Genomic DNA, 18,205 nt, shown 5'->3' on the forward strand with positions numbered 1-18,205 from the left:
TCTCTCTCTCTCTCTCTCTCTCTCTCTCTCTCACACACACACACACACACACACACACACACACATTAGGCTAGAATTTTTTGAAATTCTCCAACTTCTTTGGATCAGGAAGGGCGTGAGTTTCTGTACAAGTGACAGAATCCCAGTATATTCAGAGAAGTCTACAGAGTCAAAGTTAGATTAAGGTAGCCATACAGAAGAGACAGTGTGGAAGCAAGGGCTTCTCCATCTAAGACACAGAAAATGCTGTGGTCCCATGTTAGGTTATCATCCTAGATGAGGATGATTAAGCAGCTCCTTTATGAACAAAGATACAGTCAGGTATTTCTACAGGACTGCCTTTAATGTTGAACCTGACTATGCCATTGCTGGCTAGATGCTTGTATCTTATGTGTCTAGGGGTTTCTATTGCGGTGATAAAACACCATGACCAAAACCAATTTGGGGAGGGTACAGTTCATTTCATCTTACAGCTTGTATTTTGTCAACCACAAAGTCAAGGAGGGAACTGAAGCAGAACTTAAGCACAGAAACCTGGAGGCAGGAACCGAAGCAGAAGCCACAGAGGAGGCCTTCTTACTGGCTTGTTCCTCTTGGCTTCTTCAGGCTGTTGTCTTATAGCACTCAGGACCACAGCCTACAATGATGCGGGCTCTCCTCCATCAATCACCAATCAAGAAACTCCTCCCACAGGCTTTCTCATAGGTCAATCTTATGGGGGGCATTTCCTCAATTGAGGTTCTTTCTTTCAAAATTATTCTAGTTGTGTCAAGTTGACTTAAAACTAGCCAGCACAGTGTGCAAAGTCAGGGCTCAATTAGGTCTCATGATGGAGATGATGGAGTGAGCCAGAGGCTCTGGCTCCCTGAGTCTTCCCAATGATCCATTGTCTTAGTTGGGGCTTTATTACTGTGAAGAGATATCATGACCAATGCAACTTTTATAAAGGAAAACACTTAATTGGAGCTGGATTACAGTTTCAGAGGTTTAGTCCATTATCATCATGGTTGCATGGCAGCAACCAGACGACATGGTGCTGAAGAAGGAGGTTAGAATTCTACATCTTGATCCGCAGGCAGCAAGGAGAGACTGTGTATCACACTGGGCATAGCTTGAGCGTATATTACCTCAAAGCTTGCCCCTATAGCGACACACTTCTTCCAACAAGGCCACAGCCACTCCAAGGAGGCCATACCTCTTAATAATGACACTCCCTATGGATAAGCACTCAAATGCATGAGTCTATGGGGGCCATTCCTATCAAATCATAACACCCATATTTGTTCTAATGGGCACATGGTACTTGGTGTATAAGGTCCAGGAGGAAAGTTCTGTTCCCCCAGAGACCAAAACTCCACTGTCTTAGTATCTCCCAACAGCAATTTAACATGTCTATGAGTAAGTCCACGACTAAGAAGAAAGCAACAGGTGGTAGCTCAAATTAACCCTCAGAGACAGCAAGAATCCAGAGAAAGGTTCAAATCTTCTTTAGGGGGCAATTGTTCATTACACTTAGCCCAATCAGCCTCCACAAAGTCCTGACTCCCTAAACTTGCCTGTTTCTTTTTTTCCTACTAGAAAGGAGAGGAAAGGAAAACTCTAAGTGATATTTTCCAAAACTTGATATGCACCAAAGCACCTGTATCCTTGCTTAGGGGTAGCTTTTGATTTAGTTGTTCGTCTTGGGGCAGACCCTGAACTATGCATTACTAATGCTTCCCACGTGGTATTGGCATTATCTTACCTCCTTCTGAGCTCAGTAGGAAGGATACGAAGGCTGGGGAACCCTTTCAGTCACAACTCAGAGGCAAGAATGTGGCTATCACCTGGGTCCACTCTGACTCCCAGCGCTGATACCCGTGCAAAGTTCGACATCTCTGTGTTAAGCATGAAGGCTTGTGGGTCCAGACAGGGAGTGGCATCATCTCACCTTGGCAACTACAGCAAGGCAATCATGGGTGCTTGGGAGGTCTTCAGGGTTTGCTGATTTTTGTGCTAGTAATTTGCTGAAAGAAGAGGAGCTGCTGATTATAGAGGAAGTGTTGCAAAGAGAGAAGGAAGGTAAACCCAACTCCGCCATCACCCTCCCCAGATCCCAGTCCGCCATCACCCTCCCCAGATCCCAGGCCAGCCCTTTGCTGGCAAGTTATGAGCTCTTGGGCTGACTTCCAAGTTCCCAAAGTTCAAATGTGGAAAAATCCAGCTAATCTCCTGGAAAATCTCCTGACATGTACTTTTCTTTAAGAGTCTAGGCTGACAGCAAGCCCCTCCTCCCCTCCTGCACTCCGCAGGGCAGGCCTCTTACTGAGGATGGGCTCCCCTCCCTGCCTGGGTATTGATACCAGACACACAATGGAATTTGTCAGGGCAAGGCATGTCTTACTGCTGACCCATTAACTCAGTAAGTGCATTAGGAAGGGGAGTGCTGATTCCGCGCATTTGATTTGGGCTGTCAGGCCTGATTTGAACTTATTTCTCATCGAGTATTCCATATCAAAGGCTGGGATAATAGAATTACAGGACATTAGGATTTTCAATCTGGAAGGGACCCTGGAGATCATTTAGTGCCGCTTGCTCATTTTACAGATGAGGAAACTCTTATTTTTCACTTTCAGGAACTCAAGTAACTACGCAGCTTTGGATACGCACATGAAATCACCAGCTCCCATGTATGAGAGCTCTGTGCACAAGTGAGGTGAGCCAAGAACAGAACCTTCCTATTGAGTTATTCTTGATGTTGGCTTCAGTTTCATCAAAGTCTGTCATGCACACCCTTCTGGACAGCACACGCTCTCCAGGAATATGCAGATGCCTCTGTTCTCTGTGGTGTTTTTACTTACAGGACACTTTATACAGCTTAATAGCGAAGGCATCCCTGGCGTCTGCAGCAGATGGTACCCAGGGCAGGCAGCTTTTTTTTTTTTTCCTAAGGAATCTAGCTGGATTTTAGCTGATGAAATTTTCTGTATCATTTGGCGATCATATTTCATTTCAGACTTTTGAACAGGACAGATTGTCCACCTGGATCTCATTTTGCCACATTTTATTGATGGTCTGAGTCAGATCTTTCACATTTGTGCTAACTGACCTTGAAGGAGTAGCTTGTTGCTTAACTTTTATGACACAGACAAGCGAACTGCTTGCAAATTATGCAACACAATGGCGAAGAACAATGAACTACAATTCTTTATTAATATTTATTGCCTACAATTAAAGAATTAGTGAGGACTGTAGCTCATACCCATTTATTGAAAGAAATCCTAAATTAACTTTGGTGTAAGCACAAACATATAGAAAGTACTATGTTTTTGTTGGAGAATCCTGGGTCTATGTCGTGATACCACATTGACCTTCTTATTATTGCTCTAATTTGATGAATATTGGCAGCTTTCTCCATTCTGGCATTGTTGTTCTGAGTAATTTTTAGAGGCCACCACACAAATCAACATGAGTTCATCTTTGGAAACATCATGTCCATGGTTGAGAACTATAAAAACTAGACAAATCTGAGCATGAGAAATACATCCAAACAACTCACAAACTTATGGACATTCATCCTACAAAAAATCCTTATCTGTGGATCCACAAACTGGTCATGAAAGCAGAAAAGAGTCTGAGGTGTGGTCAGTCTAGAGAAGGCTCAGTGTAGAAGATGGTCAACATCTAATGTGAAGTCTTCAATAAGATTTTGGAGTAGAGAAAATATATCAGAGGGGAACTCAGGCAACCCAAAGTGTGGACCTTAGTTTTGCACGATGTATCCACCACATCAGTTTCTAAATGGAAACAAAAGATTCCATGGATATAAGAAACTATCAGTGAAGGATCCTTTTCCCAGTATAAGTGGGCTAATTGCTACAGTATTTCCAAAAGCCTAACATTTATAGGATATTTAAAATAATATTTGTTACATCCATTTAGCTTTATGGTGTTACCTATTTTGAAATATAATTATGAGAGCCCTATAAACTGAGTTTGCCTTCATGCTCATAATTCAAGGGCTCAGAACAATTCTGTGAGGTTGTTATTCAGATTCTCAGTTAGCAGCTTTGGAAACAGAGAGACCGAGGTCAACCAGAATGGTTTCCTCTATGTTCATTGAGATCCCCTGGCTTAAAAAATGGCAACTATATTCTTTTTATCCCTGGCTTGCCTGTTCTAAAAACACAAGTTCCTTTCCCCCCCTTACTTGGTTCTCAGAATTCAGCTTCCAGAGATGGGCATACACTGGGAAAAATCAGATTGTCACAGAAGAAGCAGGTTAGAGGAACTCAGAGTATCATATCTGGATGGTGGAGTCATGGAAGTTCACCAATGAGTCTCCTTTTGCCTCTTCACCAAGAGTCTGGGATTCAGTCAGCTTTGGGCAGATCACCTTATTCCTTGGATTTGACTGACATATGGGAATTCCCTCTGTTGTGGTGTGATGACATGGCCTCAGTCAGTAGACCAGGGCCAGTCGCAGATCTGGGGTAGCATTGACTCACCTGTAAGAGCAGACAGTGACACCACACAAAGTTCAGCCATGCTAAATCTTCCTCCTTTGCATATTTGGGTCTCTGGAAGTCTAGAAACATGGAGTTTAGGCCCCTGGAAACCTTGGCTCCATAGCTGAGAAGAGAGCCTGAAAACCTATGTTTCAAATCATTCATTGGTCTCTGACTCTCTTTTCTGATTCCAAATTTCAGAAGTTTGAGTTTTTGGTCTTACTTGTAGAAAACACAAAACCCAGGCTCAGTGTTTCTGGCTCTTGGATGGGGCATCAATTTACTGCTGAGATCAGGAATTCACAAGCTGACTTGTGATCAGATGGCCCTCAACCTGCTGGCCTGCATGTTGTTGTTGTTGTTTTAGTGGCTTGCTAAAGCACAGCTACCTCACGTGTTCTGTATTTATGTATCTCCTTCTTACTCCTGTGGTGGAGTGTTATCAATCCATATGGTCTATGCATTCACATTTAGTCACAGTAAAGGAAGGAAGGCACAGAAAAAGATGCTGAAATTTTAGTGTAGTCAAGAATCTTCTGTGATGCTGTGTGTGTGTGTGCGCGTGTGTGTATGTGTGTGCGTATGTGCATGTGTGTGTGTACACACGTGTGTACGTGTGTGTATGTGTGTGTATGTGTGTGTGCACGCATGTGTGTGTGCATGCATGTGTGTGCATGTGTGTGCGAGCGTGTGTGTGTGTGCACGTATGTGTGCGTGTATGTGTGTATGTGTGTGCATATGTGTGTGTGCATGCATGTGTGTGCATGCGTGTGTGTGTGCACATGTGTGCATGTGTGTGTATGTGTGTGCGTGCGTGTGTACGCATGTGTGCATGTGTGTGTGTGTGTGTGTGTGTGTGTGTGTGTGAGCGCATGCTCACATACGTATCTGGGGTATGTACAAGCATGCGTTGGGGTGTGCAGAGGCCAGAGGAGGGCATCCAATTTCTTGCTGTATCACCTTATTCTTTCAAGGAATTCTAACTGAACCTAAAGCTTGTAGTTTCCGCCAGGTTAGCTAGCCAATGACCTGGAATCCACCTGCCACTTCTCCCCAAATGCTGTTTGTGCATGTCTGGCTTCTATGTGGGTGTTGGGATTAGAACTCTGGTCCTCGTGCTTTCGCATCAAGTGCTCTTACTTGGAGCCATCTTCTCAGCTCTGCTATCTATTATTAAATGCTACTCTTGGTCTTAGTAATTCTGACTGCAACCTAGGAAAATGCTACTAAGCAGGGCTTTGAATCATACATAGTCTAATTCACAAAGAATATTGGCCTTGACAACAGCTAGACCTGGTTCTGATCACCTCAGAGGAGGCCTGCATATGTTTAATTATTGCTGGATGTTATGTTGGGATCAAAGCATATAAATCAAAACAAATATCACTGTTTTGTTGAATTTGGCCCCTCTCAAATTCATATGTTGAAGCCCTAATTCTTATTATGACTGACTTCCAAGACAGTATTTTTAAGGGCTTAAAATTAAATGATGTCACATGGGTGGGGCTCTAACACAACTGACATTCTAACCGAGCTTGAAATACACCAGAGACCACCACGCACTCTGAATGCAGAGAGAGAGGCTCTGTGACCACGCACTCTGAATGCAGAGAGAGAGAGGCTCTGTGACACTCTGAGAAGCTGCCATTGAAGTCCAAACACAATTCCCACTAGAAACCAGCCCTGTTGTCACCTTGATCTTGGGCTTCTACTCTTCACTCCCCTAGAAAAAATGCGCCACCCAGTCTGGGGTATTTGTTATGACAATGTGAACTGCTTAGTGCAATCATCAAATTATAAAAATGAGAAATTCAGATGAAAGGTGTCACATCTGCTTCACTCCAGCCATGAGTAGAGCAGAGGGACTGCCTAAGCGTCAGGTGGGAATCGGATAAATCTAAAAAGCAAGACCAGACTCTTTGCTCTCTGAGTGGGTTTTCAGGACGTCACTGGGGATGATTGACATACACTAACCCCCTCTAAGTCGTGCGGCTGATATAGCCTGACACCTGAAATTCTTCTCAGGAACCAAACAACAAACACATCTATCAGTAGCCCCCACATTTTTCCACACCCCTCCGCCATCCCTCCCTTAGTCCCTTTCCGTAACTTCCCTGTTACTTAACATGATGTGACCACTGATACTGTTTCTGTAACTATAGATCCATGGATCAATTGACATTTTCTAGAATTTTCTATATATGGATCCATTCCAGGCATACTCATATTTTGAATGGACTTTATTCATTCTGCCATTCACCTGTGCCACTGTTCATATCACTATTTTTGTTTTTTGTTTTTTTTTTTTATTGTCAAGTAATTTTCTGCATGGTATACTGTACTGTTAACGGCCATTTGTTTGTTTCTAGTTTTCTAGAGACTATAAATAAAGTGAATAGGAAAATTCAATCACAGACTTTTGTGTAAATATATGGATTCATTTTTACTGCATCTAATGGAAAACACATGTTTAATTTTCTTTTAGGAGACTGTTATGCAGTTTTGCAACCGACATGCCATTTGTATCATTGCTGGCCATACACAACAGTCCTTGCTTCACAGCCTTGCCAGCACCTGACAGAGCCAGTCATCTGTATTTTTGCCCTTATTATAGGTGTTTTGTGCAATAGCATATCACTGTAGTTTTTATTTGTGTTTTTCCAATGAGTTTTAGCACTGATGATCTTCAAATGTGTTTAGCTATTGTATAAGGGCATTCTTAGTCTGTATGTGCAGGCATGTGCATGTTTGTGTGTGTACTAAAGCCAGAACACACTTTCAAGTGGGTTGTTTGGTAGGAGGAGTCCACCTTGCTTCTTGAGGCAGGGTTTTGCCCTGGCCTGGAAGTCAGCAAGTTGCCTACTCAGTGTGTCCCAGGGATCCACCTGTCTGTTAAGTTGTTTTTGTTTTATTTTTAAAGACTAATTATTCTTTTCCATTTTAGTTATAATTGCTTCATTTTGTTTATAATGAGTGAGGTCCCAGTTTCCCATAATGTCTCTAATTAGACATTTAATTACATATATTATGCTTTATGAAAGTTGTCCAATCCGACATTATGTCGGCGAGGGGAGTGCAGCTCACAGCACACTCTTATTAATGTGCTATTGCGTATGACTTGCTAAAATGTTCCCCCTGAAGTTAACTACTAAAAGAGCTGTTTGCTTACACAGTTTCTATGGCTAGGACTTTCAGTGTGCATTATCAGTGGGTTGACTCATCGTATATGACCAAGTGAACTAATGGGCTGAGCATCATATTCATGTCACAAGAATCCAACAGCACTGTAAATTTAATCTGTTCTCTTCTCCTAAGTCCTGGGAGGGACTGTGTGTCAAAACTACAACTCTTGCTTTCTAGTAGACAAAATGTTGATGCTTCAGATGACTTATGTTTACAACAAGTTAAAAATGCAAATACCGTTTGGTAAGCCCTATCTACTTTGCAGCATAGCTTTTTGTATTGTTTTTTGTTTATTACTATTTAAAAATTAAATCCTGGAGCTGTAGAGATAGCTCAGTGATTACCAGCACTTGCTGGACTGGGTCTCTAGAACCCACATGATGGCTCACAACCACCTGTGACCCCGATTCCAAGGGATCCAGTGCCCTGTTTGGCACCTGCAAACATGTGGTACACATAAAAATTATTAAAATCTAAATATAAGCTAAACTAAAATATATGCTTTGTGTGTATTTATTTTTAATTAGGAAATATCTATGCATTTGCATATATATGCCTTTAACATACAATAACGTTATATACAATATATAATATAAATATATATGCATTTAATTTAGATTAGGAATGTAGTAGGTACTACCTAATTACTACAAGTCACAGGAGTAAACACTAGATTAGAGATATTCAGTGATGTATTTATAAGATTTCTCTCTTCACTCATCCTATCCTCCCCCTTCATCTTTCCCCTGCTCTCTCTTTCTGCCTTCCATTCCTCTTCTTTCTTTCTTCTCTCCTCTTTTTTCCTCCTTACCCCTTCTCTCTTCTTCTTCCCCTTTTTCTTCTTTGTTCCTGTCTCACATTGTATCTCAGGCTGGCCTAGAACTTAGGACAGAGCTCAGGATGACCACACCAGTGCTCTTGGCTCGGCACTAGGATTACAGATACCAGCCCTGTATGTAGCAGGATTATTTTTCTACCAGTATAACAATGTGTAATTAATCAAAAGATAATGATACTTGCTGACAAATTACTTTTTTCAATTAACACCCCACTTTTAAAAGACTTTTTTGAACAGCACTGCTTACTTAGAGCAACTCACACAGTCTTACAAGATGGTCTTCCAGAGCTGTTTCAAGGAAGTGGCTACATCTCAGAGGCAGCCCAGAAGCAGAGGCAAGGGGTTTGTAGGGTCAGTCTGCTTTTCTGATTCTACTGTAGCCTAAAAACAAAGAGAGAAGGAAAAACAATACAATGTCCTGCTAAGAGGATCCAGACTCTATGAGCAGTTCAGAGTGTGGCAGAGCCACTCTTAGAAGTGGATTGGACATTTCAGAGCACTCATGGGAAGCAATTGTTCTTAAATTGTTTTGAAAAACCAGGATCCTTCCACAAAGAAATTTCTTAGAATTCAGAGAAAACCCTGAATCTGGTAGACATAGGATATTTCTAGACAATTTCCTTAGGAAAATGGAAGCCCCCATTCCTTCACAGCTCCACGCTCCATTCCTCCTTAGCATCTCCTCTAGGTATGGCTGTGGTGGATGAGTTATTGGGCTCTAGTTAGGAAGGTCCACATAGGACATCGTCACTCACAGAGTATTACTTGTGGCCTCAGGCAAGGCCAAAATTGAACTAAATTAATCATCAGCATCTTTTTTTTTCCAGTAGTGCAAGAGACACAAAAAGCTGAAATGCAGTTTAGTAGATTGAAGAATTCTTTTGATGGCTTTCCAGAATTTCATTCAACCAGAGGGCTTTCTCAGTAAACAGCACAGGATCAGGGGATATGGGAACAAGAGTTGTCATAGAGGAAGCAATGTGGTTATAAGGGAATGTAACCACTTATTCCTTTTGTCCCTCCTTCCTTCTTTCCTTCTGTCTCCTTCCCCCTTCCCTTCTCCATTCATTTCCCTCTCCTAGTGGTTAAACCCAGGGCTCTGTGCATGCTGTTTCAATCCTCTACAATTGAGTAACACTCCAGCCCACTATTTCTCCATCTTGTCCTATCTTTACATACCACTTCTGTGTGCTTAAGTCAAGAGTGACTAGTGTCAGATTTTCAGCATGGTTTGGGAATTCACAAAGTTTTTGTTTTTGTTGTTGTTGTTATAAGAGCTCTACTTAATTCAGCTTATTTCCATGTATATTTCAGCTTAAAACTTCTGGCATATACTCATTAATCTTGTTTAGTAAGGAGTTACATGACATGTATTACTGCTTTCTTGTGAAAGAAATGGTTACAAAATATCAGCTAAAGCTTTCTAGAGCCACTATGACACAGATATACTTGTGTAAATGAGATTTCAAGGTTAGCAGATGAATCCAGACCCTGTTGTAGTATATATATACATATATAAACATAAATATATATGCATTTGTTGAATAGTTTCCTTCAAAATAGCACAAAAGGTTTACACATATGTTGGTAGGAATCACTTGGAGAACCAAATCGCACATAAAAGCCTCCATACAAAGGAGGACGGTTATGCTATAAATAGTTCAAGATGAGCTTCCCTTTGAACGACTCTGTTTTGTTATCTGGTATTAAGCAGTTTTTATTCAGCAACTTCACTTCTGTTCCTTATTACCAAAGACTTATTGTGTTTTCACTTAAAGTAAACTTGACTTTTAAAAGGAATAGTCAGAAGGAAGTTTTGTTGCTGTTGGTTTCCTTTTGTAAATAAATATTTACTCAAGGCATGAAATTTCTCTTTGAACAACAGAGGCCTCCAATGGGAGAGCTCTCCAACTTCAGCATACTCTTGTGGTACCATATGATTACACGCTCAAATGTCATCATAAAACATGTGTAGTGTAATAATAATTCCAAAATCAATCTGTAAATAAAACAACATCTATAAATTCATGCACATGCAATTCATGTGTTGAGATTTTGTTTAAGTATGTGAGACATCTCTTTTAAAACGTTGAAAATTTACCAAGAATGACAACTTTAGAAGTAGCTAATGATGTAGGCCTGTTCTGTGATGCAATTTGATTGTTGGGTATCCATGATCTTTTTTTTTCCCCTGGGATGAATTATATTTGGTTATTTACCTAAAAAATAAAGATAATAGAATGCTACACACAAGCTGCTATAACTAGGACAAAGTCATGCAAGTGTTTAATAAACTGAAAGAGTGACTAATTGGTATAATGTGATTCATGTTAAACTTTGCATTTACTTAACACAGAGAGTAATGTTTAAAAGGATATCCTCCAAGTGTTTGTAAAGTTTCGGTTATAATACTATTTATCTGGAGCCTAATATAGGAGAAAAATTGGAAGCATAAACATTCAAAGTAGAGATTTGTGTAGAGGTTATTGTAGAAGATAACAGTCATCGTAAACAAAGCACAGAGTCCCCCAAAATAGATTCTATACCTGTTCTAACCATTATGATTTTTATCTGCAACTTTTAGTATTGTATTTGATGTCTGTCTAATTTCTAAATTAAAAAATCATACATGTAAATTCATACACAAATGTACTACGTTGTGTGTATATGCATCGTGAGTATATCTAACACAATTTACACACATGTGTTTGTATTGTATGTATTCCTTAACAAAAATTAGATCATTGGAAATGATGTGAGATTGAAGCACAAAGAGAAAAATTTATAAGAATACCTCCCATAGATGTGTTGTACCACTAGACAATAAAAGTTTGTTATCTAAGAATTTGGGGCCACCCTGCATTCTAAAAAAATCTAATTTCTTAATTTGCTTAGTTATTTTTCTGACTGCACTTGCTAATTAAAAACTCTCTGTGCTTGGCAGCTCGTGTGTGTGTGTGTGTGTGTGTGTGTGTGTGTGTGAAGCACACCTGCAGGAACATATGTTGAGTGTAGAGGACCTGCTAACTTTAGGAAGGGATGGAACTCCGGTTGTCAGGCTACATGCAAACACCTCCAGCTTGTGGTCCCATCTTGGCTTTTACTTCCTGTATTTCATGCCATCTTGTGTTTCTCCTCACAGCTTTCTTTTGCATCTTTCTGTAGTATTATTTAGTTCCTTTAATGATTTTTAGTTTATTTATCTCTTCATATCTGTGATTTCTTTATCCAAGGAGTCAATGAACTATGAATGAAGAATACTAAAGGGCAGGGTATGGTGGCTCACATCTGCAGTTGGAACATTCATCAGGCTGATACAGGAAGAGGATGACTACAAATTCTAGAGTAACAAAGCCCCATTTCCCACTGGGCCAACCATCTATTTTCTTATGTTCTTTAGTGTTCTCATGTATTATTTTTGTGTGCGTGCTTCCAAAAGTAGTTTTGAATTCCACATAATTTTCAACACTTGCATATTTTCTTGAGGGGCATTTGCAATATGAAACAATTTGTCATTTCAAAACACACACATATAAAGTGTGTGCATTATATATATAATATATATATGTATATATAATATATATGTATATATACATATATACATGCATCATATATACTCATTATGTCTGCACTTGGTTCAAATTTGCCATGAATCTCCTCAGCGAATTTTCAAGTTCTAATTACTGTACATTTATTTTTAACTCTGAGATTTCCACTGCCTCTCTTTAGCCATTTTTCTTCTCTGTTGGGGTTTTGTTTGACCCAATGCCATAGCATGTGTTATTATATGCTTCTTGTATTGTACCTGTTGTCCTTCTTTGAGCATAGTTGTCATGGATATCATGATGTGTTTGCTCTTAACCCTGATTTCTTGGTACTCACATAAGCACTTCATCTCCTGCTATGCAGCATGTGGTTTCTTTGCCTTTCTGTGCCTTTCCCTTGAAACTGGACATTTCCAATTATGCATTGTAACCACTGCGAATTCTTAGCCCTGGGCTTTTATCACTATTTGTTCACCTTTAAGGGACTGGTTGAAATATTTCGGTGAACTCTACGTAACCTCGTGCTGGTTGCCTGCTGAGGCTGCTTCGGGAGCAATTTTTGGTTATTCTGGTTGTATGATCTCATCTATCTATATTCATGGCTTGGATTAATTTCTTTTTTTACCATGATATGCTTGAGGCCCTCCTAGTGATTTCTTTTTCATACTAGGCATTCTGCTTTTCAAAACCAGAATTTCCATTTGTTTCTATAAATGTATCTCTTTATTGATCTTGTGCATTAAGAAACCACTGCCATTTACTGTCCCTTGGTTTTCTAAACTTCTGCAAGCTCATTCATGGTAACTCCTTTGGCATTTCTGGATCCTGCATCCAACATCTGGCTCCTCTCAAAGGCAGTTTCTGTTGCTACCTTTTCTTGTTTCTTTACATGTCTTGTGTTTTGTTTTTGAAAACTGGACATTTTAGATCAGATGCTGCAACAATTCCACGTTCTGGTTATTTCTCCCTTCTCAGGAGCCTTTAGTTGTCTCTGGATGTCATTAGTTCATATGTTCTGCAGTGTGACCAGACTGAGTGTGTGACTCCGACTTCTTCCACTGAGTTAGCTTTGACTCACTGTCAGGGTTTTCACCTCTGTTTTAATTTTAATTTTGGATTTCTAGCAGCTATCACTAGCTCAGCCTGGCTTAAAATTCAGCAACAACTGAACAGTTTGTAAATTTAAATCTGTAAGAGCTTCTCCTGTTGAAGGTGGATCTGTGATCAGTCTAGGACACATTTGAGACAATACTACTCTTTGGGCACCAGCAGTTCGCAAGCAGGTGTTCCTCCACAGCTACAACCTCACCCATGTGCACAGCCTTTGCAGTCTTCAGAAAGAAATCTAGCCAGGCCCTTCAGCACATCCATCTCTCTCCTGATTCTCCATAGTGACCTTCTGGCTGGTCAGCTATTTTGTTTATTGTAACTAATCTTGCACTTCTTAGTCTCCTTTCAAATGTTTAGCACTAAGATTTCTATTGCTTTCTCCAATGCCTCAAGATATGAGTTTCTCCAAATCTGATTCCAAATAATGGGACACTGACAACAAAGGGGCAGAACTTCCAGGAGGTGGCTATTGCCTCTCATCCTGGGAATACCGTCTATTGCTATTCTCTACCATGGTGAGCTAGTGAGAGGCAAGAGTAGTGTTGGTCTGTACCACATTTCTTTCTTTTCTGAGCATCCCTAGAATTCAATATATTTTGAATTTTGTTTTCTTTTCCCCTTGTTAATACTACAACTCTCCTAGTTTGAGTTCTGTTGCTATGACCCAAAGCTACTTGGGGAGGAAAGAGTATCTCATATTATACTTTATAGTACAGCATTGAAGAAATCATGGATAGGAGCTCAACCAGGACCCTGGAAGGAGAAGCAGAGGCCGTGGAGGAGTGCTACTTACTGGCTGGCTTTCTTGGCTTGCTCAACTACCTTTCTCATGTAACTCAGACCCACCTGCCTAGGAACAGCATTGCCTACAGTGGGCTAGATTCTCTCTCATCAATTAGCAATCAAGAAAATTCCCCCACAGACATTCCCATGAGCCAATCTAATGGTGGCACTACTTCAGTTGAAATTCTCTCTTCCTGGGTGTATAAAGTTGACAGCCAAGGCTAACCATCACCACCACCCAGAAAACATTATATAACAACATGTAGAACTACTGCTAATTCTTTGTGGCCTATTTTCTATTTTAACAATTTTGCCTCTGTGTTCACAAATGTGCATGGAACTGACTTGAATTGGAATATGTTGGAATGGGCACCTGTGATTTTTTTCACCCACTCTAGTCTCTAGGATCTTGCCTATTAGAGTTTAGGATCTTGAATGTCTTGAATGTTTGGTTTCACAGCCAAGCGTTGGCAGGTGGTAGAATATTTAGGAGGTAGAGCAGAGTAAGAGGAACTGAGGTTATTGAAGGTGTCTCTCTCCCTTGCCATCTGTCCCCTAAGAGGTGAGCAACAATGATGGAAAACCCCATTACAGACCCCAAGACCACCAACCATTGGCCAAAATCTCTGAAACTATAGACCTAAAATAAATATTTCCTTCTCTGAGCATTCCTATGAGTGTGTGCAGGTGTATGGGGCAGAGGACCACTTCAGGTGTTAGTCTTCAGGGGCTGCTGTCTTTCATTTCTCATTGGCCTAGAACCTGGCTAGGCTGGCTGTCAAGATTGTTCCAGCGATCTGCTTGTCTCCATCTCCTCAGATTTGGGATTATAAAGAGCATGTCACCATATCGGGTTTTGAGGGAAGGATTCTGGGGGATCAAACTTAGATCTTTATTCTTGCAAGGCAAGCATTTTACTGACTGAGCTACCTCCCAGCCTGGCGCTTCCTTTTTAAAAGTTGTATGTATTAGGTTCTGTGTCATAACGACAGAAAGTTGGCCAATTCACTGCTCAGCCATAGCAGTTTTACAATGACTCTTTTTATGTGTCTGGCAGCACCCAATATCCCAATCAGCAGTGTCACAACTAAGAATGCACTTTATCCTCAAAACTGATAGCTTTGTAGTAATTAAAAGCTTTCTTTGGGACTTTTTTTTTTTTTACCCTCTTGACAAATTTGTTGTTACTTTATTTTAGAAGCTGGAGTAAGTGAGTCTTTGTTGCAATCCTAAAGCAACACTAAAAACTAACTCCTAGAGTCCACCTCCAGTAGAAATACAGGACATCAAGTGGAGAGGTGGAGTTGCCATCCCACAGTCAAAAATCCTGACTTAGTATTATTCCTGTCTAAAAGTACTGCAGGGACAAAAATGGAGAAGAGATTGAAGGAAAGACTGTCCAGTGACCAACCCAACTTGGGATCCATCTCAAGGGGAAGCTCCAAGGCCTGACACTACTATGCTATGGTGTGCTTACAGACAGGAGCATAGCATGGCTGCCCTCTGAGAAGCCCAACAAGCAGCCGCCTGAGACAGAAGCAGATACTTACACCCAACCAGACTTGTTGGGGACCCCTGTGGTTGAATTAAGGAAAGGCTGGAAGAAGCTGAGGAGGAGGGCAACCCCATAGGAAGACCAGCAGTCTTAACTAACCCTGACTCCTGAGATCTCTCAGCCACTGAGCCACCAACCAGGCAGCATACACTAACTGGGAGAAGATGAGCCTAACGCCCAAGAGACTTGAGGTCCTAGTGAATGGGGAGGTCTGGTGGGGACAGGGGCATCCTCTTGAAGATGATTGAGAGGGAGCAATAGGATGAAGAACTGTGGGAGTGGGACCAGGAGGGGAGCGACAACTAGACTGTAAAAAATAAAGGTAATAAAAAATTACTTTAAGATGAGACACCTCCATTTACCTATGAGCTTGACACAAGAAAGAGTTGAGTTCAGGGTATCTTTGCATCTTGGCAAACTTTCTGGAAGATTTCCTGGGTTGTCTTCTCAGTCCCTGGACAGGGTTTCTTTGTTCTACATTCTTTTCTTTGTTTCAACTCAAATGGCAAACTAATGCTTGTTCAATAGGCACTTTATCCACAGAGCCATCTCTCTCCAGCCCCTTGGTGTTTTGAATGCTTTAGAGAGGAAGGATTTCCCTTACTTTAGACACTGCAGCTGGCAGAGAGGAGTGCACCAGGGGAAGTGGCCTCTGTGACACTATCTAAGCCCCCAGGACCTTGTGTCTAATACTGATGCTAATAAGGATAAAGAAATGAGGAAATGGAAGGCTAGGGTCACTGTTCTCAGGAAGTTGCCATGGGGTTCTAAGCTCTAAATACTGAGAGATGGGGCATTTGCAAAGCAGTGTGTACTAAAGTGTGGGTTGGGGAGTGTTGCCCGGTAACAGTACTCACCTAACATGTGCAAGGGCCCTGGCTTCCATCTCCAGTATTGCAGAAAACAAAAGAAGAGAAAAGAAAAGAAAAAAGGTTGAAGCTATCTATCCCAGAACAAGGTCTACTCTTGGTGTTAAAGCTTTTCCCCCACCCTTCCACCTGTAGGTGCTGGCATGTATGTGAGTATCCGGGCTTTTCCAGCATATTCCTTCTCTGTGACAGACTTGATTTTATATTTCTTTCCGGTCACCTTTATATTTTGTCCATGAGTTATTTCCATGTAAAAGAGTGAGAAATTCTCCTTGGCATTTGATAGCAGTTGAATTCATGGGGAGATCTTTCAGCCTGTCTGCCAACACTGAGGATCCTGCCTGCTGGCTGAAGATGAAGACTGTGAAATGCCTTCACAGCCTATGCAAGAACGGGAAATGAGTGTTACTGGCCCCAGGAGGCCCTCGCTTCCCTAGCCTCTAAATTTTCCCCTAACTCTGGCTTTAGCTTTCAACAAACCTTAGCTGGTAGCCAAGAAAAATACTTTTAAGAACACCCCTTCAAAACCAGAAGGGGAAGATTTATAAATTTAAAAATAATTACAACAAAGCAGGAAGTTGAATTGCATGAATGAGTCTACCCTGTCACCTGTAAAGGGGCTTCGTAGGCAGAAGGTGACTGCCCCATCCAAGGATGCTCTACTCCTATCGGATCTTAGATCATTCTCCATCTTCACCAGAGGCACGTTCCTGGACCACAGGCAAGTGGCATGTTTTAGAGAAGGAATAAAAGAAAAAAAAACTGGCTTGCACTCCAGACCTCTCAGTCCAAATGGAGAGGAAACTCTGTACATAAGCATTGGTTCCCCAAAGGAGAGAAAACGAGAAGGCACTTCCTATCCATTAAAGTATCCAAAACATTGCTGAGGGAATATTGAGCTGCTCCAGATGCTAAGCACGTTAAGTCTGAAGAAGCCAAAAAACATGTGAGGGGTGTTCCTGAAGTAGACCATTTCCTTGAGGAAGCTCAGTATTCTCCAGTTGGTTCCTCGAGCAGGCAGCACACTTTCTTAAGGACATTACAAGCTAAGATTAGGGTGCTAGGAGTGCAAGCCTGTTCTATTCTTCTAGCTCACATACTGTGCTTGGATGGAGGTGGAAGACTGACCTAGGAGAAGCAACTACAAGCCTCGACCACAGTGTATCCTTGCAGTTTTAGGTACTGCCACTGAGGATGGGGCTACAGGGAGAAAAATCCAATGATGCAATAAGTCATCATAAATAGTGTTTGCTATTATAAAAAAGCCAAGAGATTTTCTATAAAAACAAATATACAGATAACAGCAGATGCATTTCCAGAGCTTATTAGCGCAATGGATGGATTCCATGCTAAAGGCTTGGCCAGTGTCATTGGCCAAGCAACACAATATACAGTTTTTAATTTTTATGACTCATTTTGACAATTGTACTATTAACCTATGACTGGACAGCAAGAAAAGAAGTTACTGAAACATGTCACAGGTAAGTGGATGTGGAAAAGCATGTAGGAAGAGCACTGGGATTCTGTCAAAGTCTGCAGTAGGAACATGCCTGTTGCTGGGTGTGTGTATCTCGAGGGCATTTCTTAGCCCAACCTCCTGTGTAAGTGCTACTGTGAAAGAATTCCCACATGAATATATTAGTGTGCCCACATGAATATATTCTAGATAATACACAGCCATTCTCTTTCAAAGAGGGCATCCTTTATAAGTATTTTGCTGAATTTAGACGAAAGTAGGTTGTTTGTGAAAATCTTACTTTTAGCTTCCTTTTAAAGGTATTCAGAGTATATTTCTCTTTCCAGAAAGTTCAATCTTGTATGTTTTCTTGGCTAAT

The sequence above is a fragment of the Mastomys coucha genome, unplaced genomic scaffold, assembly GCF_008632895.1.
Source record: "Mastomys coucha isolate ucsf_1 unplaced genomic scaffold, UCSF_Mcou_1 pScaffold15, whole genome shotgun sequence".
In the NCBI taxonomy this organism is placed as follows: Eukaryota; Metazoa; Chordata; class Mammalia; order Rodentia; family Muridae; genus Mastomys; species Mastomys coucha.